This window comes from Carassius gibelio, chromosome A18 (assembly GCF_023724105.1).
Source record: "Carassius gibelio isolate Cgi1373 ecotype wild population from Czech Republic chromosome A18, carGib1.2-hapl.c, whole genome shotgun sequence".
NCBI classification, from domain to species: domain Eukaryota; kingdom Metazoa; phylum Chordata; class Actinopteri; order Cypriniformes; family Cyprinidae; genus Carassius; species Carassius gibelio.
The window spans coordinates 28,948,907-28,974,950 of NC_068388.1; the positions used below are offsets into that span (position 1 = coordinate 28,948,907).

The 26,044-nt window shown below is 38.5% G+C and overlaps 1 protein-coding gene across 3 annotated transcripts in view; it reads right to left on the minus strand.

Annotated features, from left to right (window-relative positions):
- mthfsd (methenyltetrahydrofolate synthetase domain containing) overlaps positions 1 to 26,044 on the minus strand; it is a 162,246-nt gene that overhangs the window by 72,625 nt on the left and 63,577 nt on the right. The gene's annotated exons all lie outside the window — the stretch shown is intronic.

Consider the following 26,044-nt stretch of genomic DNA (forward strand, 5'->3'; position numbering starts at 1 on the left):
GGATTACTTTCCATAAAAAGTAACTATGTAACATAATTAGTAACATTTTTAGGGAGTAATGCATTACTTTTAAAAGTAATTTTCACCAACACTGGTCAAACCTGATTCACTGTAGTTTTTCAACAAGCAGCACTTGAGATGATCCCATCATGCTCACAGTGTCAATAATATCTACAAAGATATAAGCATAATTTCATTATGTAGTCTACTTTTAGTTCACCTGGCGAAATCGAGGCAATCTCTAATTTAGCAGTTTGGCTATAGACTTATATCCTATATCAGTCCAGCGATGAAAATATTATGAACAAAGTAGCCTTTTCAGCTTCTTATCAACTGCAAGTTTAAATTAGGTATATTTCAGATTTTAATTATTTAACTACTTGTAACCCAAGACATGAGAGTTAGCAGAAATCTTTGTTGTGTTTTGAATTTAGTTTTAACATGAGAGAGCACCGAGTTTACCTGTCGGAGAGCAGCGGGCAAACAAAAAAAACAATAAAGGAGATGACTACTTGGTCTTGTAAATATCATCTGTGTTTAATTGCAATATATAATATGAGTAAGTTTTATCATTTGTAGGTATTTATAAATGCAGGCAATTTTTAAACTGAGCAAGAAGAGGCAAAAGAGCAAACGATGGAACAAACAGATTTGACAAAAGGTTATTCCATATTAATTTATGAAGTGAACACACATGAAGAATTTGAGAAACTGAAAAGAAGTTTCAACATCTGGAAATGCGGTTGGAAATTGAAAAGATCCGGGCAGCAATGGTAAAACAAACAAACAAAATCTCAACATTTCCTAACTAAAACTCATATCTTTGACAGTCATTTTATTTTAATTATTATATTGAATTTATGACTGAACAATGGCTTGTTAGATACAGAGAGCATGAGCTAATTGAAAAGAATATCTTTGTCATTGTACAAGTACAGGTGCTTCAATTAATTAGAATGTCGTGAAAAAGTTCATTTCAGTAATTCAATTCAAATTGTGAAACTTGTGTATTAAATAAATTCAATGCGCACAGACTGAAGTAGTTTAAGTTTTGGGTCTTTTCATTGTGATGATTAAGGCTCACATTTAATAAAAACTCACCAAAATCACAATCTCAACAAATTAGAATACTTCATAAGAGCAAAAAAATAAATAAATAAATCATAATAAATATAGCTGCAAGCAGCAATTACGGGGCCAAGCACTCCAACGGCAAATGTAGGAGCTAAGCATAGCATGAAGCATCACACCAAATATATTAATGAGCAATAACAGCAATTTAAAGATTATTATGATTGAAATGGCTAAAAAATCTAAAAATACCACCTCTAGGAGCATGATTATTGGCTTATCAAGTTTGACCAATAGGTGGCACTGTTATAAAATCAATTTGGTGTACTTTGTGTTACTTTTCAATGACACACAAAAAGATTTGTGTTAATATTCCAAAGCATTCCAGAGATGCAGCCTCTAGTGTCATTTTTTCATTGTGCCTCAAATTCGTCACTTTGGTATGCAAAAACGGTTTTGTCTATCGACACAAAATCCATAACTTTGTGTCAGCACAGACTGAAGATCATTTGATTCGAATGTGGTGAAAATCGAACCTACGGTTGATGAGGAGTTCGAAAAAGTAGGTTTTCAACATAAATCAAAATGGCGGACCGGAAGTTCAGCTTATTCTGGCATATTTGGTATCTATGTTATCGGCATGAGCCAGGGAATATTTTGAGCCCAGTTTCATTCAAATAGGCTAATGCAATAAAAAGTTATTAGCATTTTTAAAAGTGTAATTATTCATGGTTAATTAATGGTTTATTACTCTTGACCAATAGGTGGCGCTGTCACCAAATTTATGTGGCGTGGTCAGTGTGAGGTGGCGATGACACATACAAAGTTTGGTGCAAATATGTCAAAGCGTTGCAGAGATACAGGCTCAAATGCATTTTGGCACCCTTCCAGCAAATTCGTTGATTCGCAAAATAAGAACCGTTTTGTATATCGATACGAAATCCATAACTTTTTGCCAGCATGGTCTGAAGATGATCCACGTCAAATTTCGAAAATCGGACTAACGGTCTAGGGGGAGTTCGAAAAAGTAGGTTTTCAACATAAATCAAAATGGCGGTCCAGTTTTTGGACAAACTGTTTAGAAGTTATAAGCAAAAATAGCAATTTTTCATATCTCCGGACCAGTAGGTGGCGCTGCACCGAAACGCAGCAAAGTAGCCTCAGGTTATGCTTGTTATGACATGTACCAGGTTTGGTCTGAATACGATAAATCGTTGCAGAGATACAGCCTTACGACTGTTTTTGGAAGCGTTACGTAAAATTTGTTTGAGCGTTTATCGAAAACGGTTTAACGAATCAATTTGATTTGCATAACTTTTGGTCAGCACTGGCTGAAGATGATCTGGTTCAATTTTCGTGTGAATTGGACAAACCGTCTAGGACGAGATCCAAAAAGTAGGTTTTTCAAAAAATTCAAAATGGCGGCCATATTTATATGATGGAAAATGACGTCATAGGGTGCAATCGAATTGGCAAAATTAAGACTATTGAAAATGGAAAAGTGAAAGTTGGACTAACGGCTGATGAGGAGTTTGAAAAAGTAGGTTTTCAACATAAATCAAAATGGCGGACCGGAAGTTCAGCTTAATCTGGCATATTTGGTATCTATGTTTTCGGCATAAGCCAGGGAATATTTTGAGACCAGTTTCGTTGCAAAAGGCTAATGCATTAAAAAGTTATTAGCATTTCATTATTAGCAAATTCGTAGATGCGCTAAATGAGAACCGTTTGGTATATCGATACGAAATCCATAACTTTTTGTCAGTATGGTCTGAAGCTGATCCACGTCAAATTTGGTGAAAATCGGACAAACGGTCTAGGAGTTCGAAAAAGTAAGTTTTCAACATTAATCAAAATGGCGGACAGGAAGTATGGCCAATTTTCACATAATTGGTATCTATGCTCTCGGCATGACCCACAGAATATAGTGAGACCATTCTAATTTTAATAATCTAATTTATTCAAAAGTTATTAGCATTTATGTGATATTTCGTTATAACTATTGGCCACAAGGTGGCGCTGCCACCAAACTTTTGAGTACCTTCAGGGCATGGAGCCGAATATTTTTGTGATTATTTGTGAAACGATACGATGCTGCGTTCAAAAAATAAAGCATTTTAAAACATAATTCAAAATGGCCGACGCCTAAAATGGCCGACACAGGAAAATTGGATATCATTCGACTCGACATGACTCGCTGTATCTAAAGAGTTTTGTGATTTTTGGCCAAACCATTCAGAAGTTATAAGCCAAAATATGCATTTTTCATATCTCCTGGCCACTAGGTGGCGCTGTGTCGAAACACTGCAGGTAGTCTCAGTTCATGCTTGTTATAACACAAACCAAGTTTGGTCTCAATATGACAAAACGTTGCCGAGATATAGCCTCACGTGCATTTTTGCATGCTTTTCGTCAAATTTGTTTACGTGTCATTCGACAACGGTTGGACGAATCAACTTGAATTCCATAACTTTTTGCCGGCCTGGTCTGAAGATCATCTGAGACAATTTTCGTGGCAATCGGAAGTAGGTTTTTCGAATAATTGAAAATAGCGAAAAAACTAAACCTTGCGATTTTTGAATTTTGGGGTTCATTCGACTTGGCATGAGCCAAGGATTTAGAGGAAAAAAGAATTTCCATTTTCTGGCTTACGATTCAAAAGTTATTAGCATATAAACATTGAAAGTTTGGACAAGTGGTGGCGCTAGAGAGTAGGAGATAGAGACTTCAAATTTGCTATAGTTAATGTTAGGACTGTCCTCTATCAGTGTGCCAAATTATACAACTTTCCCGCAATCGGTTCTATGGGCTGCCATAGACTTGCGGCGGAAGAAGAAGAAGAAGAAGAAGAAGCAGAAATATAGCTGCAAGCAGCAATCACGGGGCCAAGCATTCCAGCGGCAACATCAGGAGCTAAGCATATGTAGCATCAGACCAAATGCAACAATGAATAATGAAATTAATAATTGCATGATTGTAATTGAAATGGCTGAAAATCGTTAATAAAAGTTCCACAGCGAGGAGCTAAGCATGGCATGGAGCATCAGACCAAATGCAACGAGTAAGAAAAGCAATTATTGGAAGAGTGTAATTGAAACAGCCAGTAAAACTCCAGTAAAATGATGCATTATCATTTTTGGAAAATAGTTGGCGCTGTAATCAAATCGCTTTGTTGTGTTCTGTGGGAGGTGACAATGTTGTGGGCAATTTCTTTCAAAATACTTACAGACCTTTAGGGCAATGAGTCGAACATGCCCACCGAGTTTCGTTCCGATCGACTTCCATTAACCTTGTCAAATAGGTGCTTAAATTTGTTTGGCCAATGGCGGCCATGTTTTTTAAGATAAGTGAAATTCCTCATAGAGCACTTGTGCCACATTGGGCCATACCAATTTTCAAGTTGATTGGATCAGCGGTTGCTTAGTTATAGCCATTTTAGTTTTTTTTTTCATCCTGTAGCGCCACCAAGTGGCAGATATGGAAAAAAAATAATTTGACTAAAGTTTTTGTTCATGCATATGAGTTCTGAGTTTGGTGAAGATATCTCATTTTGTTCCCGAGTTATAGCCTTTTTCATAAAATTGGTCCACGAATTTGAATGTTTTGGGTCACCTGGTTTTTTGTTCAGTCTTGATCAAACCACTGCAGTAATATTCTCAGGACTCTCTAGATCAATAACTTTGAAAAAATATGTTGTATTTTGTCCTTTGGTTAGATAACATTTAAACAGGCCTAAAAAACAAAAGGTTTCTGTTGTGAATGGCATTAAACTGCAAAAAAAGGGCTAATATAATCACACATGCATTAGATCTGTATTTTTTCTAAACAATCATGCAAAATTTAACAGAGATTAGGTAAAAAAGAACACTGTTATATTTATAAAGCTTCAAAACCCAGTGTTGAATAAAAAAATTGCAATTATAACCACTAGATGTCACCGTAAGACCACTAATGAGCTCACTAAAGACTAAAACATTACAGTTTATGGGCTTGTTGAGGGATTTATCTAGAAAAAATGTATATTACTATTATTTAATATTACTGTTCAAGCATTTCAGATCACATTGAGTCAAAGTTTACCAATTTATTCATACAGATATATCTAATGTTTATAATTATGCCAGATTATGATTGCAATAAAACCTGAAAAATGACATAGAAGCCCATAAAAACAGAAGACTTGCAATAGGTTTTATCACCCATCATTTATTTTAATTATCTATATATATAACAAAATGTGTGCATCTGTGTGTGGGTTTAAGCATGCTTATTGAGTATTAATATACTAGTTTAAACATTTCATGTTTGTGTGTGTCTGTAATTCTGTTCTATTCTTTTACTGTCAGCCATATCTAGATTATTTAAAATCAGTGCAGTACTATTATCTAGACTGTGAAATTATACATAAATTGCGTATGCTTCTTTGGAATGAAATTAAGACAACATATAACAGTTATAAAGGTTAAAGAGACAGTGTTGTATGATAAATTGCATTTACGACCACTAGATGTCACTGGAAGACCACTAATGGGCTTTGCAGAGATATAGCCTCAGACTCATTTTGTGAAGATGCCTGACATCTGAAGCAGCGCTGTACAAAAACGGTTTTGTCTATTGACACGAAATCCATAACTTTTTGTCAGCACGGTCTGAAGATGATCTGATTCAATTTTGGTGAAAATCAGACAGACGGTTGAGGATGAGTTTAAAAAAAAAGGTTTTCAACATGAATCAAAATGGCGGACAGGAAGTTTTGCTTAATATGACATAATTGGTATGTATGTTGTCTGCATGTCCCAAGGAACATTTTGAGATATGTTTCATGATAATAGGCTAATGCAATCAAAAGTTATTAGCATTATTGGAAATGTAATAATTAGCGGTTATTGATTGGTTTATTACTCTTGACCAATAGGTGGCGCTGTGACCAAAATGATGTGGCGTGGTCAATGTGATGTGACAATGTCACATATTAAGTTTTGTGTAAATATCTCCAACCTTTGCAGAGATACAGCCTCAGATGCAGTTTGGCATCTTTCCAGCAAATTCGTTGGTACGCTAATTGAAAACGGTTACGTGTATCGACACAAATTCCATAACTTTTTGCCAGCATGGTCTGAAGATGATCCAAATCAAATTTGGTGAAAATCTGAGCAACGGTCTAGGAGGAGTTCGAAAAAGTAGGTTTTCAACATGAATCAAAATGGCGGACAGGAAATTTTGCCAAAATTGACAAATGGGGTATCGGTGTTCTCGGCATGACCCAAGGAATCTATCAACATCAGCTTTGTTACAATAGGCTAATGTATGCAAAAGTTATTAGCTTTTTTCGAAAAATCGTTATAACTATTGACCACAAGGTGGCGCTGCCCCCAATTTTTTTGTGTACATTCAGGGCATGGAGCCGGACATTTTTGTAATTATTTGCGAAACGATACGGAACTTCATTCTTAAGATACAGCAATTTACAACTAAATTCAAAATGGCCGACGCCCAAAATGACCGAATTGGGAAAATTCAGTGTCATTCGACTCGGAATGATGCACTGAATCTAAAGACACCACTTTTGTGATTTTTGGCAAAACCGTTCAGAAGTTATGAGCAAAAACATGCATTTTTCATATCTCCTGACCACTAGGGGGCACAGCGCCGAAACACTGCAGGTAGTCCCAGGGAATGGTTGTTATAAGACCCACCAAGATTGGTCTCAATAGGCCAAACCGTTGCAGAGATATAGCCTCACGTTCACGTTTGCGTGCTTCTCGAAGAATTCGTTCATGAGCTATTCGGAAACGGTTTGAGAAATCAACTTGAATTCCATAACTTTTTGCCAGCATGGTCTGAAGATTATCTGATTCAATTTTCGTGACAATCGGTGCAACGGCCTAGGACGAGTTCGAAAAAGTAGGTTTTACGAACAATTGACGATAGCGAAAAAACTAAGCCTTGCGATTTTTGAATTTCGGTGTCCATTCGACTCGGCATGAGCCAAGGAATCACAGGAAAAAAGAATTTTCATTTTGTGGCTTACGGTTCAAGAGTTATTAGCATCAAGTTTTTGAAAGTTTAGACAATTGGTGGCGCTAGAGAGTTTGAGTTAGAGACTTCAAATTAGCTACGGTTAATGTTCAGACAGTCCTCTATTAGTGTGCCAAATTATACAACTTTCCCGCAATCGGTTCTATGGGCTACCATAGACTTGGGGTGGAAGAAGAGGAAGAATAATAATAATAAATATAGCTGCAAGCAGCAATTACGGGGCCAAGCACTCCAACGGCAAATGTAGGAGCTAAGCATCGCATGAAGCATCACACCAAATTCATTAATGAGCAATAACAGCAATTTTGGAATTATTGTAATTGAAATGGCAAAAAAAAAATCATAATACCACCTCTAGTAGCATGATTACTTGGCTTATCAAGCTTGACCAATAGGTGGCACTGTTATAAAATCAATTTGGTGTACTCTGTGTGACTTTTCAATGACACACACAAAGTTTGGTGTCAATATGCCAAAGCATTCCAGGGATACAGCCTCAAGTGTCATTTTCTCATTGTGCCTCAAATTCGTCGATGTGGTATGCGAAAACGGTTTTGTCTATCGACTCAAAAGCCATAACTTTGAGTCAGCATAGTCTGAAGATCATTTGATTCGAATTTGGTGAAAATCGGACCTACGGTTGATGAGGAGTTCGACAAAGTAGGTTTTCAACATAAATCAAAATGGCGGACCGGAAGTTCAGCTTACTATGGTATATTTGGTATCTATGTTATCGGCATAAACCAGGGAATATTTTGAGCCCAGTTCCATTCGAATGGGCTAATGCAATAAAAAGTTATTAGCATTTTTACAAGTGTAATTATTCATGGTTAATGAATGGTTTATTACTCTTGACCAATAGGTGGCGCTGTCACCAAATTTCTGTGGCATGGTCAGTGTGAGGTGGCGATGACACATACAAAATTTGGTGCAAATATGTCAAAGCGTTGCAGAGATACAGCCTCAAATGCATTTTGGCACCCTTCCAGCAAATTCGTTGATGCGCTAAATGAGAACTGTTTCGTATATCGACACGAAATCCATAACTTTTTGCCAGCATGGTCTGAAGATGATTCACGTCAAATTTGGTGAAAATTGGACTAACGGTCTAGGAGGAGTTCGAAAAAGTAGGTTTTCAACATTAAGCAAAATGGCGGACAGGAAGTATGGCCAATTTTCACATAATTGGTATCAATGCTCTCGGCATGACCCACAGAATATAGCGAGACCATTTTAATTTTAATAGTCTAAATTATTCAAAAGTTATTAGCATTTATGTGATATTTCATTATAACTATTGGCCACAAGGTGGCGCTGCCACCAAACTTTTTGAGTACCTTCAGGGCATGGAGCCGAATATTTTTGTAATTATTTGCGAAACGATACGATGCTGCGTTCAAAAAATACAGCATTTTAACACATAATTCAAAATGGCCGACGCCTAAAATGGCCGACACGGGAAAATTGGATATCATTCGACTCGAGATGACTCACTGAATCTAAAGAGACCAGTTGTGTGATTTTTGGCCAAACCATTCAGAAGTTATAAGCCACAATATGCATTTTTCATATCTCCTGACCACTAGGTGGCGCTGTGTCGAAACACTGCAGGTAGTCTCAGTTCATGCTTGTTAAAACACACACCAAGTTTGGTCTCAATATGACAAACTGTTGCCGAGATATAGCCTCACGTGCATTTTTGCGTGCATTTCGTCAAATTAGTTTACGTGTCATTCGACAACGGTTGGACGAATCAACTTGAATTCCATAACTTTTTGCCGGCCTGGTCTGAAGATGATCTGAGACAATTTTCGTGGCAATCAGACTAACCGTCTAAGACGAGTTCGAAAAAGTAGGTTTGTCAAATAATTGAAAATAGCGAAAAAACTAAACCTTGCGATTTTTGAATTTTGGGGTTCATTCGACTTGGCATGAGCCAAGGATTCAGAAGAAAACAGAATTTTCATTTTCTGGCTTACGGTTCAAAAGTTATTAGCATAGAAACATTGAAAGTTTGGACAAGTGGTGGCGCTAGAGAGTTGGAGTTAGAGACTTCAAATTTGCTATAGTTAATGCTGGGACTGTCCTCTATCAGTGTGCCAAATTATACAACTTTCCCGCAATTGGTTCTATGGGCTGCCATAGACTTGCGGCGGAAGAAGAAGAAGAAGAAGAAGCAGAATAATAATAATAACGCCAACGGAAACAATAGGTGCCTACGCACCTTCGGTGCTTGGCCCCTAATAAATATAGCTGCAAGCAGCAATTACGGGGCCAAGCACTCCAACGGCAAATGTAGTAGCTAAGCATCGCATAAAGCATCACACCAAATACATTAATGAGCAATAACAGCAATTTTAGGATTATTGTAATTGAAATGGCTAAAAAATTCATAAATACAACCTCTAGTAGCATGATTTACTGGCTTATCAAAATTGACCAATAGGTGGTGCTGTTATCAAGTCAATTTGGTGTACTCTGTGTGATTTTTCAATGACACAAACAAAGTTTGATGTCAATATGCCAAAGCATTGCAGAGATACAGCCTCAAGTGTCATTTTGTCATTGTGCCTCAAGTTCGTCGCTGTGGTATGCAAAAACGGTTTTGTCTATCGACACAAAATTCATAACTTTTTGTCAGCACAGTCTGAAGATCATCTGATTAAATTTTGGTGAAAATTGGACTAACGGCTGATGAGGAGTTCAAAAAGTAGGTTTTCAACATAAATCAAAATGGCGTACCGGAAGTTCAGCTTAATCTGGCATATTTGGTATCTATGTTTTCGGCATAAACCAGGGAATATTTTGAGACCAGTTTCGTTGCAATAGGCTAATGCATTAAAAAGTTATTAGCATTTTTATAAGTGTAATTATTCATGGGTAATGAATGGTTTATTATTCTTGACCAATAGGTGGCGCTGTTACCAAATTTATGTGGCATGGTCAGTGTGAGGTAGCGATGACACGTACAAAGTTTGGTGTAAATATGTCAAAGCGTTGCAGAGATACAGCCTCAAATGCATTTTGGCACCCTTCCAACAAATTCGTTGATGCGCTTAATGAGAACCGTTTCATATATCGACACGAAATCCATAACTTTTTGCCAGCCTGGTCTGAAGATGATACACGTCAAATTTGGTGAAAATCGGACTAACGGTCTAGGAGGAGTTCGAAAAAGTAGGTTTTCAACATTAATCAAAATGGCGGACAGGAAGTATGGCCAATATTCGCATAATTGGTATCAATGCTCTCGGCTTTACCCACAGAATACAGGGAGGCCATTTTAATTTTAATAGTCTAATTTATTCAAAAGTTATTAGCGTTTATGTGATATTTCATTATAACTATTGGCCACAAGGTGGCGCTGCCACCAAACTTTTTGAGTATCTTCAGGGCATGGAGCCGAATATTTTTGTAATTATTTGCGAAACGATACGATGCTGCGTTCAAAAAATACAGCATTTTGAAACATAATTCAAAATGGCCGACGCCTAAAATGGCCGACACAGGAAAATTGGATATCATTCGACTCGACATGACTCACTGAATCTAAAGAGACCAGTTGTGTGATTTTTGGCCAAACCATTCAGTAGTTATAAGCCAAAATATGCATTTTTCATATCTCCTGACCACTAGGTGGCGCTGTGTCGAAACACAGCAGATAGTCTCAGTTCATGCTTGTTATAACACACGCCAAGTTTGGTCTCAATATGACAAACCGTTGCCGGGATATAGCCTCACGTGCATGTTTGCGTGCTTTTCGTCAAATTTGTTTACGTGTCATTCGACAACAGTTGGACGAATCAACTTGAATTCCATAACTTTTTGCCAGCATGGTCTGAAGATGATCTGAGCCAATTTTCGTGGCAATCGGACTAACCGTCTAGGACGAGTTCGAAAAAGTAGGTTTTTCGAATAATTGAAAATAGCGAAAAAACTAAACCTTGCGATTTTTGAATTTTAGGGTTCATTCGACTTGGCCTGAGCCAAGGATTCAGAGGAAAAAAGAATTTCCATTTTCTGGCTTACGGTTCAAAAGTTATTAGCATACAAACATTGAAAGTTTGGACAAGTGGTGGCGCTAGAGAGTAGGAGTTAGAGGCTTCAAATTTGCTATAGTTAATGTTGGGACAGTCCTCTATTAGTGTGCCAAATTATACAACTTTCCCGCAATCGGTTCTATGGGCTACCATAGACTTGGGGTGGAAGAAGAAGAAGAATAATAACGCCAACAAACACAATAGGTGCCTTCGCACCTTCGGTGCTTGGCCCCTAAATATAGCTGCAAGCAGCAATTACGGGGCCAAGCACTCCAACGGCAAATGTAGTAGCTAAGCATCGCATAAAGCATCACACCAAATACATTAATGAGCAATAACAGCAATTTTGGAATTATTGTATTTGAAATGGCAAAAAAAAAAAACACCAATACCACCTCTAGTAGCATGATTACTTGGTTTATCAAGCTTGACCAATAGGTGACACTGTTATAAAATCAATTTGGTGTACTCTGTGTGTCTTTTCAATGACACACACAAAGTTTGGTGTCAATATGCCAAAGCATTCCAGGGATACAGCCTCAAGTGTCATTTTCTCATTGTGCCTCAAATTCGTCGATGTGGTATGCGAAAACGGTTTTGTCTATCGACTCAAAATCCATAACTTTGAATCAGTATAGCCTGAAGATCATTTGATTCGAATTTGGTGAAAATCGGACATACGGTTGATCAGGAGTTCGAAAAAGTATGTTTTCAACATAAATCAAAATGGCGGACCGGAAGTTCAGCTTACCGTGGTATATTTGGTATCTATGTTATCGGCATAAGCCAGGGAATATTTTGAGCCCAGTTTCCTTCAAATAGGCTAATGCATTAAAAAGTTATTAGCATTTTAAAAAGTGCAATTACTCATGGTTAATGAATGGTTTATTACTCTTGACCAATAGGTGGCGCTGTTACCAAATTTATGTGGCATGGTCAGTGTGAGGTGGCGATGACACATACAAAGTTTGGTGCAAATATGTCAAAGTGTTGCAGAGATACAGCCTCAAATGCATTTTGGCACCCTTCCAGCAAATTCGTTGATGCGCTAAATGAGAACCGTTACGTATATCGACACAAAATCCATAACTTTTTGCCAGCATGGTCTGAAGATGATGCACGTCAAATTTGGTGAAAATTGGGCTAACGGTCTAGGAGGAGTTCGAAAAAGTAGGTTTTCAACATTAAGCAAAATGGCGGACAGGAAGTAAGGCCAATTTTCACATTATTGGTATCAATACTCTCGGCATGACCCACAGAATATAGCGAGACCATTTTAATTTTAATAGACTAATTTATTCAAAAGTTATTAGCATTTATGTGATATTTCATTATAACTATTGGCCACAAGGTGGCGCTGCCACCAAACTTTTTGAGTACCTTCAGGGCATGGAGCCGAATATTTTTGTAATTATTTGCGAAACGATACGATGCTGCGTTCAAAAAATACAGCATTTTAAATCATAATTCAAAATGGCCGACGCCTAAAATGGCCGACACAGGAAAATTGGATATCATTTGACTCGACATGACTCACTGAATCTAAAGAGACCAGTTGTGTGATTTTTGGCCAAACCATTCAGTAGTTATAAGCCAAAATATGCATTTTTCATATCTCCTGACCACTAGGTGGCGCTGTGTCGAAACACTGCAGGTAGTCTCAGTTCATGCTTGTTATAACACACGCCAAGTTTGGTCTCAATATGACAAACCGTTGCCGGGATATAGCCTCACGTGCATGTTTGCGTGCTTTTCGTCAAATTTGTTTACGTGTCATTCGACAACAGTTGGACGAATCAACTTGAATTCCATAAGTTTTTGCCAGCATGGTCTGAAGATGATCTGAGCCAATTTTCGTGGCAATCGGACTAACCGTCTAGGACGAGTTCGAAAAAGCAGGTTTTTCGAAAAATTGAAAATAGCGAAAAAACTAAACCTTGCGATTTTTGAATTTTGGGGTTCATTCGACTTGGCATGAGCCAAGGATTCAGAGGAAAAAAGAATTTCCATTTTCTGGCTTACGGTTCAAAAGTTATTAGCATACAAACATTGAAAGTTTGGACAAGTGGTGGCGCTAGAGAGTAGGAGTTAGAGACTTCAAATTAGCTATAGTTAATGGTGGGACTGTCCTCTATCAGTGTGCCAAATTATACAACTTTCCCGCAATCGGTTCTATGGGCTGCCATAGACTTGCGGCGGAAGAAGAAGAAGAAGAATAATAATAAATATAGCTGCAAGCAGCAATTACGGGGCCAAGCACTCCAACGGCAAATGTAGGAGCTAAGCATGGCATGAAGCATCACACCAAATACATTAATGAGCAATAACAGTAATTTTGGAATTATTGTAATTGAAATGGCAAAAAAAAATCATAATACCACCTCTAGTAGCATGATTACTTGGCTTATAAAGTTTGACCAATAGGTGGCACTGTTATGAAATCAATTTGGTGTACTCTGTTTGACTTTTCAATGACACACACAAAGTTTGGTGTTAATATGCCACAGCATTCCAGAGAAGCAGCCTCAAGTGTCATTTTGTCATTGTGTTTCAACTTCGTCGCTTTGGTATGCGAAAACGGTTTTGTCTATCGACACAAAATCCATAACTTTGTGTCAACATAGTCTGAAGATCATCTGATTCGAATTTGGTGAAAATTGGACATACGGTTCATGAGGAGTTCGAAAAAGTAGGTTTTCCACATATATCAAAATGGTGGACCGGAACTTCAGTAAACACTGGCATATTTGGTATCTATGTTATCGGCATAAGCCAGGGAATATTTTGAGCCCAGTTTCGTTGCAATAGGCTAATGGACTAAAAAGTTATTAGCATTTTAAAAAGTGTAATTACTCATGGTTAATGAATGGTTTATTACTCTTGACCAATAGGTGGCGCTGTTACCAAATTTATGTGGCATGGTCAGTGTGAGGTGGCGATGACACATACAAAGTTTGGTGCAAATATGTCAAAGTGTTGCAGAGATACAGCCTCAAATGCATTTTGGCACCCTTCCAGCAAATTCGTTGATGCGCTAAATGAGAACCGTTACGTATATCGACAAAAAATCCATAACTTTTTGCCAGCATGGTCTGAAGATGATGCACGTCAAATTTGGTGAAAATTGGGCTAACGGTCTAGGAGGAGTTCGAAAAAGTAGGTTTTCAACATTAAGCAAAATGGCGGACAGGAAGTAAGGCCAATTTTCACATTATTGGTATCAATACTCTCGGCATGACCCACAGAATATAGCGAGACCATTTTAATTTTAATAGACTAATTTATTCAAAAGTTATTAGCATTTATGTGATATTTCATTATAACTATTGGCCACAAGGTGGCGCTGCCACCAAACTTTTTGAGTACCTTCAGGGCATGGAGCCGAATATTTTTGTAATTATTTGCGAAACGATACGATGCTGCGTTCAAAAAATACAGCATTTTAAATCATAATTCAAAATGGCCGACGCCTAAAATGGCCGACACAGGAAAATTGGATATCATTCGACTCGACATGACTCACTGAATCTAAAGAGACCAGTTGTGTGATTTTTGGCCAAACCATTCAGTAGTTATAAGCCAAAATATGCATTTTTCATATCTCCTGACCACTAGGTGGCGCTGTGTCGAAACACTGCAGGTAGTCTCAGTTCATGCTTGTTATAACACACGCCAAGTTTGGTCTCAATATGATAAACCGTTGCCGGGATATAGCCTCACGTGCATGTTTGCGTGCTTTTCGTCAAATTTGTTTACGTGTCATTCGACAACAGTTGGACGAATCAACTTGAATTCCATAACTTTTTGCCAGCATGGTCTGAAGATGATCTGAGCCAATTTTCGTGGCAATCGGACTAACCGTCTAGGACGAGTTCGAAAAAGTGGGTTTTTCGAATAATTGAAAATAGCGAAAAAACTAAACCTTGCGATTTTTGAATTTTGGGGTTCATTCGACTTGGCATGAGCCAAGGATTCAGAGGAAAAAAGAATTTCCATTTTCTGGCTTACGGTTCAAAAGTTATTAGCATACAAACATTGAAAGTTTGGACAAGTGGTGGCGCTAGAGAGTAGGAGATAGAGACTTCAAATTTGCTATAGTTAATGTTGGGACTGTCCTCTATCAGTGTGCCAAATTATACAACTTTCCCGCAATCGGTTCTATGGGCTGCCATAGACTTGCGGCGGAAGAAGAAGAAGAAGAAGAAGAAGAAGAAGAAGAAGAATAATAAATATAGCTGCAAGCAGCAATAACGGGGCCAAGCACTACAGAAGCAAGCTTCAGACGAACGGCAGGAATGAGTAATTAAGACAGTTTTAAGATTATTTTAGGCAAAATGGTTTGAAAACAATAAACACAACAACTAGTAATAGGATTTATTTGCTTATCACGTGTAACCAATAGGTGGCGCTGTTACCAAATTAGTTTGGAAAGGTCAGTGTGAGGTGACGATGACACATACAAAGTTTGGTGCAAATATGTCAAAGCTTTGCAGAGATACAGCCTCAAATGCATTTTGGCACCCTTCCAGCAGATTTGTTGATGCGCTAAATGAGAACCGCTTCGTATATCGATACGAAATCCATAACATTTTGCCAGGATGGTCTGAAAATGATCCACGTCAAATTTGGTGAAAATCAGACAAACGGTCTAGGAGGAGTTCGAAAAAGTAGGTTTTCAACATTCATCAAAATGGCGGACAGGAAGTTCAGCCAAATAAGAAAAACTTTATATCTATGTTCTCGGCGTGACCCAAGGAATCTATGAAGACCAGCATGATGTCAATAGCCAGATTTATTCAAAAGTTATTAGCCTTTATGTAAATTGAGTTATAACTTTTGACCACTAAGTGCGGCTGTTTCAAAATATTTTGAGTACCTTCAGGGGATGGTGTTGTTGGCACATTCTGAGTTTCGTAACATTACACCAATGCATTTGTTTAGTATAGCATTTTATTTCACAAAACTGTATTGAAGTCAATGAGAATTTCATGTTTTGTTCTATTATAGCGCCACCAAGAGGCTCAGTCCCACCATTTTTTTTATGTTTGCTCAGAGTGAGCCCATACATATGTGTGTCAATTTTGGTGAAAATATCTCAATTCACTTCAGAGTTATGGACATTTATATGAAAAAGCATGTAAAAATTGACTGACTCTTGACTTTGATTGAATATTACTACCCCTTACTATCAATATTTTGGCATTTGGGCATTGGCGTATAGCTATCGACCTATGTTTCCGAACTTCTGACGGTGGTTTCGTCTCGATCAGACAAGCGGTTTCAAAGATATAGCCAGATGTTTTTTAAGCGCTAAATCACAACGCTACACAAACCATAAGGCGAAACCTAGCATGTTTGGTATCGTAGGACTCGGTAAGGTTTCAGGAGTCTAATTTGGTGAGTCTCGAGAAAATAAGTCGACCACAACCAAGGTTATAAGCATTTTAAATAGAATGATCACCACTAGGTGGCGCTGTTTCGAAACTTCTCACGCTCCTTCAGGACATTGTGCTGATGACCCATACCATGTTTCGTAACAATCCGTTGATGCGTACTGAAAATACAGCATTTTAGCACAAAAATCAAAATGGCCGACAGTCAAAATGGCCGAGATGGTAAAATTGGATATCAGTCGACTCGGCATGTTGCCCTGAATCTAACAAGACCAATGTTATGATTTTTGGACAAACTGTTTAGAAGTTATAAGCAAAAATAGCAATTTTCCATATCTCTGGACCAGTAGGTGGCGCTGCACCGAAACGCAGCAAGTTGCCTCAGGTCATGCTTGTTATGACATGTACCAGGTTTGGTCTGAATACGATAAATTGTTGCAGAGATACAGCCTTACGACTGTTTTTGTAAGCGTTTCGTAAAATTTGTTTGAGCGTTTATCGAAAACGGTTTGACGAATCAATTTGATTTGCATAACTTTTGGTCAGCACTGACTGAAGATGATCTGGTTCAATTTTCGTGTGAATCGGACAAACCGTCTAGGACGAGTTCGAAAAAGTAGGTTTTTCAAAAAATTCAAATTGGCGGCCATATTTATATGATGGAAAATGACGTCATAGGGTGCAATCGAATTGGCATGAGCTCAGAAATCAGAGGAAAAAAGAATTTTGTTGATTGGCCTTACGGTTAAAAATTTATTAACAAAATTAAAGTGAAATTTTGGACAGTTGGTGGCGCTAGAGGGAATGCCTTAGACACACCAAAATTGGTGTATTTAATGTTGGCACTGTCCTCTATCAGAATGTCAAACCAAAACAACTTTCCCGCATTCGGTTCTATGGGCTGCCATAGACTTGCGGCGGAAGAAGAAGAAGAAGAAGAAGCAGAAATATAGCTGCAAGCAGCAATTACGGGGCCAAGCACTCCAACGGCAAATGTAGGAGCTAAGCATGGCATGAAGCATCACACCAAATACATTAATGAGCAATAACAGTAATTTTGGAATTATTGTAATTGAAATGGCAAAAAAAAAATCATAATACCACCTCTAGTAGCATGATTACTTGGCTTATAAAGTTTGACCAATAGGTGGCACTGTTATGAAATCAATTTGGTGTACTCTGTTTGACTTTTCAATGACACACACAAAGTTTGGTGTTAATATGCCACAGCATTCCAGAGATGCAGCCTCAAGTGTCATTTTGTCATTGTGTTTCAACTTCGTCGCTTTGGTATGCGAAAACGGTTTTGTCTATCGACACAAAATCCATAACTTTGTGTCAACATAGTCTGAAGATCATCTGATTCGAATTTGATGAAAATTGGACATACGGTTCATGAGGAGTTCGAAAAAGTAGGTTTTCCACATAAATCAAAATGGTGGACTGGAACTTCAGTAAACACTGGCATATTTGGTATCTATGTTATCGGCATAAGCCAGGGAATATTTTGAGCCCAGTTTCGTTGCAATAGGCTAATGGACTAAAAAGTTATTAGCATTTTAAAAAGTGTAATTACTCATGGTTAATGAATGGTTTATTACTCTTGACCAATAGGTGGCGCTGTTACCAAATTTATGTGGCATGGTCAGTGTGAGGTGGCGATGACACATACAAAGTTTGGTGCAAATATGTCAAAGTGTTGCAGAGATACAGCCTCAAATGCATTTTGGCACCCTTCCAGCAAATTCGTTGATGCGCTAAATGAGAACCGTTACGTATATCGACACAAAATCCATAACTTTTTGCCAGCATGGTCTGAAGATGATTCACGTCAAATTTGGTGAAAATTGGGCTAACGGTCTAGGAGGAGTTCGAAAAAGTAGGTTTTCAACATTAAGCAAAATGGCGGACAGGAAGTAAGGCCAATTTTCACATTATTGGTATCAATACTTTCGGCATGACCCACAGAATATAGCGAGACCATTTTAATTTTAATAGACTAATTTATTCAAAAGTTATTAGCGTTTATGTGATATTTCATTATAACTATTGGCCACAAGGTGGCGCTGCCACCAAACTTTTTGAGTACCTTCAGGGCATGGAGCCGAATATTTTTGTAATTATTTGCGAAACGATACGATGCTGCGTTCAAAAAATACAGCATTTTGAAACATAATTCAAAATGGCCGACGCCTAAAATGGCCGACACAGGAAAATTGGATATCATTCGACTCGACATGACTCACTGAATCTAAAGAGACCAGTTGTGTGATTTTTGGCCAAACCATTCAGTAGTTATAAGCCAAAATATGCATTTTTCATATCTCCTGACCACTAGGTGGCGCTGTGTCGAAACACAGCAGGTAGTCTCAGTTCATGCTTGTTATAACACACACCAAGTTTGGTCTCAATATGCCAAACCGTTGCTGAGATATAGCCTCACGTGTATTTTTGCGTGCTTTTCATCATATTTTTTCACGTGTCTTTCGAGAACGGTAGGAGGAATCAACTTGAATTCCATAACTTTTAGCCAACATGGTCTGAAGATGATCTGAGCCAATTTTCGTGAAAATCGGACAAACCGTCTAGGACGAGTTCGAAAAAGTATGTTTTTCGAACAATCGAAAATAGCGGAAAAACTAAACCTTGCGATTTTTGAATTTTGGGGTTCAATCGACTTGGCATGAGCCAAGGAATCAGAGGAAAAAAGAATTTCCATTTTCTGGCTTACGGTTCAAAAGTTATTAGCATACAAACATTGAAAGTTTGGACAAGTGGTGGCGCTAGAGAGTAGGAGTTAGAGACTTCAAATTAGCTATAGTTAATGTTGGGACTGTCCTCTATCAGTGTGCCAAATTATACAACTTTCCCGCAATCGGTTCTATGGGCTGCCATAGACTTGCGGCGGAAGAAGAAGAAGAATAATAATAACGCCAACGAAAACAATAGGTGCCTACGCACCTTCGGTGCTTGGCCCCTAAATATAGCTGCAAGCAGCAATTACGGGGCCAAGCACTCCAACGGCAAATGTAGTAGCTAAGCATCGCATAAAGCATCACACCAAATACATTAATGAGCAATAACAGCAATTTTGGAATTATTGTATTTGAAATGGCAAAAAAAAAACACCAATACCACCTCTAGTAGCATGATTACTTGGTTTTTCAAGCTTGACCAATAGGTGACACTGTTATAAAATCAATTTGGTGTACTCTGTGTGTCTTTTCAATGACACACACAAAGTTTGGTGTCAATATGCCAAAGCATTCCAGGGATACAGCCTCAAGTGTCATTTTCTCATTGTGCCTCAAATTCGTCGATGTGGTATGCGAAAACGGTTTTGTCTATCGACTCAAAATCCATAACTTTGAATCAGTATAGCCTGAAGATCATTTGATTCGAATTTGGTGAAAATCGGACATACGGTTGATCAGGAGTTCGAAAAAGTATGTTTTCAACATAAATCAAAATGGCGGACCGGAAGTTCAGCTTACCGTGGTATATTTGGTATCTATGTTATCGGCATAAGCCAGGGAATATTTTGAGCCCAGTTTCCTTCAAATAGGCTAATGCATTAAAAAGTTATTAGCATTTTAAAAAGTGTAATTACTCATGGTTAATGAATGGTTTATTACTCTTGACCAATAGGTGGCGCTGTTACCAAATTTATGTGGCATGGTCAGTGTGAGGTGGAGATGACACATACAAAGTTTGGTGCAAATATGTCAAAGTGTTGCAGAGATACAGCCTCAAATGCATTTTGGCACCCTTCCAGCAAATTCGTTGATGCGCTAAATGAGAACCGTTACGTATATCGACACAAAATCCATAACTTTTTGCCAGCATGGTCTGAAGATGATGCACGTCAAATTTGGTGAAAATTGGGCTAACGGTCTAGGAGGAGTTCGAAAAAGTAGGTTTTCAACATTAAGCAAAATGGCGGACAGGAAGTAAGGCCAATTTTCACATTATTGGTATCAATACTCTCGGCATGACCCACAGAATATAGCGAGACCATTTTAATTTTAATAGACTAATTTATTCAAAAGTTATTAGCATTTATGTGTTATTTCATTATAACTATTGGCCACAAGGTGGCGCTGCCACCAAACTCTTTGAGTACCTTCAGGGCATGGAGCCGAATATTTTTGTAATTATTTGCGAAACGATACGATGCTGCGTTCAAAAAATACAGCATTTTAAATCATAATTCAAAATGGCCGACGCCTAAAATGGCCGACACAGGAAAATTGGATATCATTTGACTCGACATGACTCACTGAATCTAAAGAGACCAGTTGTGTGATTTTTGGCCAAACCATTCAGTAGTTATAAGCCAAAATATGCATTTTTTCATATCTCCTGACCACTAGGTGGCGCTGTGTCGAAACACTGCAGGTAGTCTCAGTTCATGCTTGTTATAACACACGCCAAGTTTGGTCTCAATATGACAAACCGTTGCCGGGATATAGCCTCACGTGCATGTTTGCGTGCTTTTCGTCAAATTTGTTTACGTGTCATTCGACAACAGTTGGACGAATCAACTTGAATTCCATAACTTTTTGCCAGCATGGTCTGAAGATGATCTGAGCCAATTTTCGTGGCAATCGGACTAACCGTCTAGGACGAGTTCGAAAAAGTAGGTTTTTCGAATAATTGAAAATAGCGAAAAAACTAAACCTTGCGATTTTTGAATTTCGGGATTCATTCGACTTGGCTTGAACCAAGGATTCAGAGGAAAAAAGAATTTCCATTTTCTGGCTTACGGTTCAAAAGTTATTAGCATATAAACATTGAAAGTTTGGACAAGTGGTGGCGCTAGAGAGTTGGAGTTAGAGACTTCAAATTTGCTATAGTTAATGGTGGGACTGTCCTCTATCAGTGTGCCAAATTATACAACTTTCCCGCAATCGGTTCTATGGGCTGCCATAGACTTGCGGCGGAAGAAGAAGAAGAAGAAGAAGAAGAAGAAGAAGCAGAATAATAATAACGCCAACGATTACAATAGGTGCCTACGCACCTTCGGTGCTTGGCCCCTAAATATAGCTGCAAGCAGCAATTACGGGGCCAAGCACTCCAACGGCAAATGTAGTAGCTAAGCATCGCATAAAGCATCACACCAAATACATTAATGAGCAATAACAGCAATTTTGGAATTATTGTATTTGAAATGGCAAAAAAAAAAAAACACCAATACCACCTCTAGTAGCATGATTACTTGGTTTATCAAGCTTGACCAATAGGTGACACTGTTATAAAATCAATTTGGTGTACTCTGTGTGTCTTTTCAATGACACACACAAAGTTTGGTGTCAATATGCCAAAGCATTCCAGGGATACAGCCTCAAGTGTCATTTTCTCATTGTGCCTCAAATTCGTCGATGTGGTATGCGAAAACGGTTTTGTCTATCGACTCAAAATCCATAACTTTGAATTAGTATAGCCTGAAGATCATTTGATTCGAATTTGGTGAAAATCGGACATACGGTTGATCAGGAGTTCGAAAAAGTATGTTTTCAACATAAATCAAAATGGCGGACCGGAAGTTCAGCTTACCGTGGTATATTTGGTATCTATGTTATCGGCATAAGCCAGGGAATATTTTGAGCCCAGTTTCCTTCAAATAGGCTAATGCATTAAAAAGTTATTAGCATTTTAAAAAGTGTAATTACTCATGGTTAATGAATGGTTTATTACTCTTGACCAATAGGTGGCGCTGTTACCAAATTTATGTGGCATGGTCAGTGTGAGGTGGCGATGACACATACAAAGTTTGGTGCAAATATGTCAAAGTGTTGCAGAGATACAGCCTCAAATGCATTTTGGCACCCTTCCAGCAAATTCGTTGATGCGCTAAATGAGAACCGTTACGTATATCGACACAAAATCCATAACTTTTTGCCAGCATGGTCTGAAGATGATGCACGTCAAATTTGGTGGAAATTGGGCTTACGGTCTAGGAGGAGTTCGAAAAAGTAGGTTTTCAACATTAAGCAAAATGGCGGATAGGAAGTAAGGCCAATTTTCACATTATTGGTATCAATACTCTCGGCATGACCCACAGAATATAGTGAGACCATTTTAATTTTAATAGACTAATTTATTCAAAAGTTATTAGCATTTATGTGATATTTCATTATAACTATTGGCCACAAGGTGGCGCTGCCACCAAACTTTTTGAGTACCTTCAGGGCATGGAGCCGAATATTTTTGTAATTATTTGCGAAACGATACGATGCTGCGTTCAAAAAATACAGCATTTTAAATCATAATTCAAAATGGCCGACGCCTAAAATGGCCGACACAGGAAAATTGGATATCATTTGACTCGACATGACTCACTGAATCTAAAGAGACCAGTTGTGTGATTTTTGGCCAAACCATTCAGTAGTTATAAGCCAAAATATGCATTTTTCATATCTCCTGACCACTAGGTGGCGCTGTGTCGAAACACTGCAGGTCGTCTCAGTTCATGCTTGTTATAACACACGCCAAGTTTGGTCTCAATATGACAAACCGTTGCCGGGATATAGCCTCACGTGCATGTTTGCGTGCTTTTCGTCAAATTTGTTTACGTGTCATTCGACAACAGTTGGACGAATCAACTTGAATTCCATAACTTTTTGCCAGCATGGTCTGAAGATGATCTGAGCCAATTTTCGTGGCAATCGGACTAACCGTCTAGGACGAGTTCGAAAAAGTAGGTTTTTCGAATAATTGAAAATAGCGAAAAAACTAAACCTTGCGATTTTTGAATTTTGGGGTTCATTCGACTTGGCATGAGCCAAGGATTCAGAGGAAAAAAGAATTTCCATTTTCTGGCTTACGGTTCAAAAGTTATTAGCATACAAACATTGAAAGTTTGGACAAGTGGTGGCGCTAGAGAGTAGGAGATAGAGACTTCAAATTTGCTATAGTTAATGTTGGGACTGTCCTCTATCAGTGTGCCAAATTATACAACTTTCCCGCAATCGGTTCTATGGGCTGCCATAGACTTGCGGCGGAAGAAGAAGAAGAAGAAGAAGAAGAAGAATAATAACGCCAACGATTACAATAGGTGCCTACGCACCTTCGGTGCTTGGCCCCTAAATATAGCTGCAAGCAGCAATTACGGGGCCAAGCACTCCAACGGCAAATGTAGGAGCTAAGCATGGCACGGAGCATCACACCAAATGCATTAATGAGCAATAACAGCAATTTTAGGATTATTGTAATTAAAATGGCTAAAAAAATCATAAATACCACCTCTAGTAGCATGATTACTTGGCCTATCAAGCTTGACCAATAGGTGGCACTGTTATAAAATCAATTTGGAGTACTCTGTGTGACTTTTCAATGACACACACAAAGTTTGGTGTTAATATGCCAAAGCATTCCAGAGATGCAGCCTCAAGTGTCATTTTGTCATTGTGCCTCAACTTCGTCACTTTGGTATTCGAAAACGGTTTTGTCTATCGACACAAAATCCATAACTTTGTGTCAGCACAGTCTGAAGATCATCTGATTCGAATTTGGTGAAAATCGAACCTACGGTTGATGAGGAGTTCAAAAAAGTATGTTTTCAACATAAATCAATATGGCGGACCGGAAGTTCAGCTTACTCTGGCATATTTGGTATCTATGTTATCGGCATAAGCCAGGGAATATTTTGAGCCCATTTTCATTCAAATAGGCTAATGCAATAAAAAGTTATTAGCATTTTTTAAAGTGTAATTATACATGGTTAATGAATGATTTATTACTCTTGACCAATAGGTGGCGCTGTCACCAAATTTATGTGGCATGGTCAGTGTGAGGTGACGATGACACATACAAAGTTTGGTGCAAATATGTCAAAGCGTTGCAGAGATAGAGCCTCAAATGCATTTTGGCACCCTTCCAGCAAATTCGTTGATGCGCTAAATGAGAATCGTTTCGTATATCGACACCAAATCCATAACTTTTTGCCAACATGGGCTGAAGATGATTCACGTCAAATTTGGTGAAAATCGGACTAACGGTCTAGGAGGAGTTCGAAAAAGTAGGTTTTCAACATTAATCAAAATGGCGGACAGGAAGTATGGCCAATTTTCGCATAATCGGTATCTATGTTCTCGGCATGACCCATAGAATACGGGGAGACCATTTGCATTTCAATTGTCTAATTTACTCAAAAGTTATTAGCATTTTTGTGATAATTCATTATAACTCTTGACCACAAGGTGGCGCTGCCACCAAACTTTTTGAGTACCTTCAGGGCATGGAGCCGAATATTTTTGTAATTATTTGCGAAACGATACAATGCTGCGTTCAAAAAATACAGCATTTTAAAACATAATTCAAAATGGCCGACGCCTAAAATGGCCGACACAGGAAAATTGGATATCATTCGACTCGCCATGAAGCACTGAATCTAAAGAGACCAGTTTTGTGATTTTTGACCAAACCATTCAGAAGTTATAAGCCAAAATATGTATTTTTCATATCTCCTGACCACTAGGTGGCGCTGTGTCGAAACACTGCAGGTAGTCTCAGGTCATGGTTATTATAACACACACCAAGTTTGGTCTCAATATGCCAAACCGTTGCCGAGATATAGCCTCACATGCATTTTTGCGTGCTTTTCGTCAAATTTGTTCACATGTCATTCGACAACGGTTGGACAAATCAACTTGAATTCCATAACTTTTAGCCAGCATGGTCTGAAGATGATCTGAGCCAATTTTGGTGAAAATCGGACAAACCGTCTAGGATGAGTTCGAAAAAGTAGGTTTTTCGAAAAATTGAAAATAGCGAAAAAACTAAACCTTGCGATTTTTGAATTTCGGGATTCATTCGACTTGGCTTGAGCCAAGGATTCAAAGGAAAAAAGAATTTCCATTTTCTGGCTTACGGTTCAAAAGTTATTAGCATACAAACATTGAAAGTTTGGACAAGTGGTGGCGCTAGAGAGTTGGAGTTAGAGACTTAAAATTTGCTATAGTTAATGTTGGGACTGTCCTCTATCAGTGTGCCAATTTATACAACTTTCCCGCAATCGGTTCTATGGGCTGCCATAGACTTGCGGCGGAAGAAGAAGAAGAAGAAGAAGAAGAAGAAGAAGCAGAATAATAATAACGCCAACGATTACAATAGGTGCCTACGCACCTTCGGTGCTTGGCCCCTAATAACGCCAACAAACACAATAGGTGCCTTCGCACCTTCGGTGCTTGGCCCCTAATAACGCCAACGATTACAATAGGTGCCTACGCACCTTCGGTGCTTGGCCCCTAATAACGCCAACGAAAACAATAGGTGCCTACGCACCTTCGGTGCTTGGCCCCTAATAATAAGAACGCCAACAAAAACAAGAGGGTCCTACGCACCTTCGGTGCTTGGCCCCTAATAATAAGAACGCCAACAAAAACAAGAGGGTCCTACGCACCTTCGGTGCTTGGCCCCTAATAATAACGCCAACGGAAACAATAGGTGCCTACGCACCTTCGGTGCTTGGCCCCTAATAAAGCCAACGAAAACAATAGG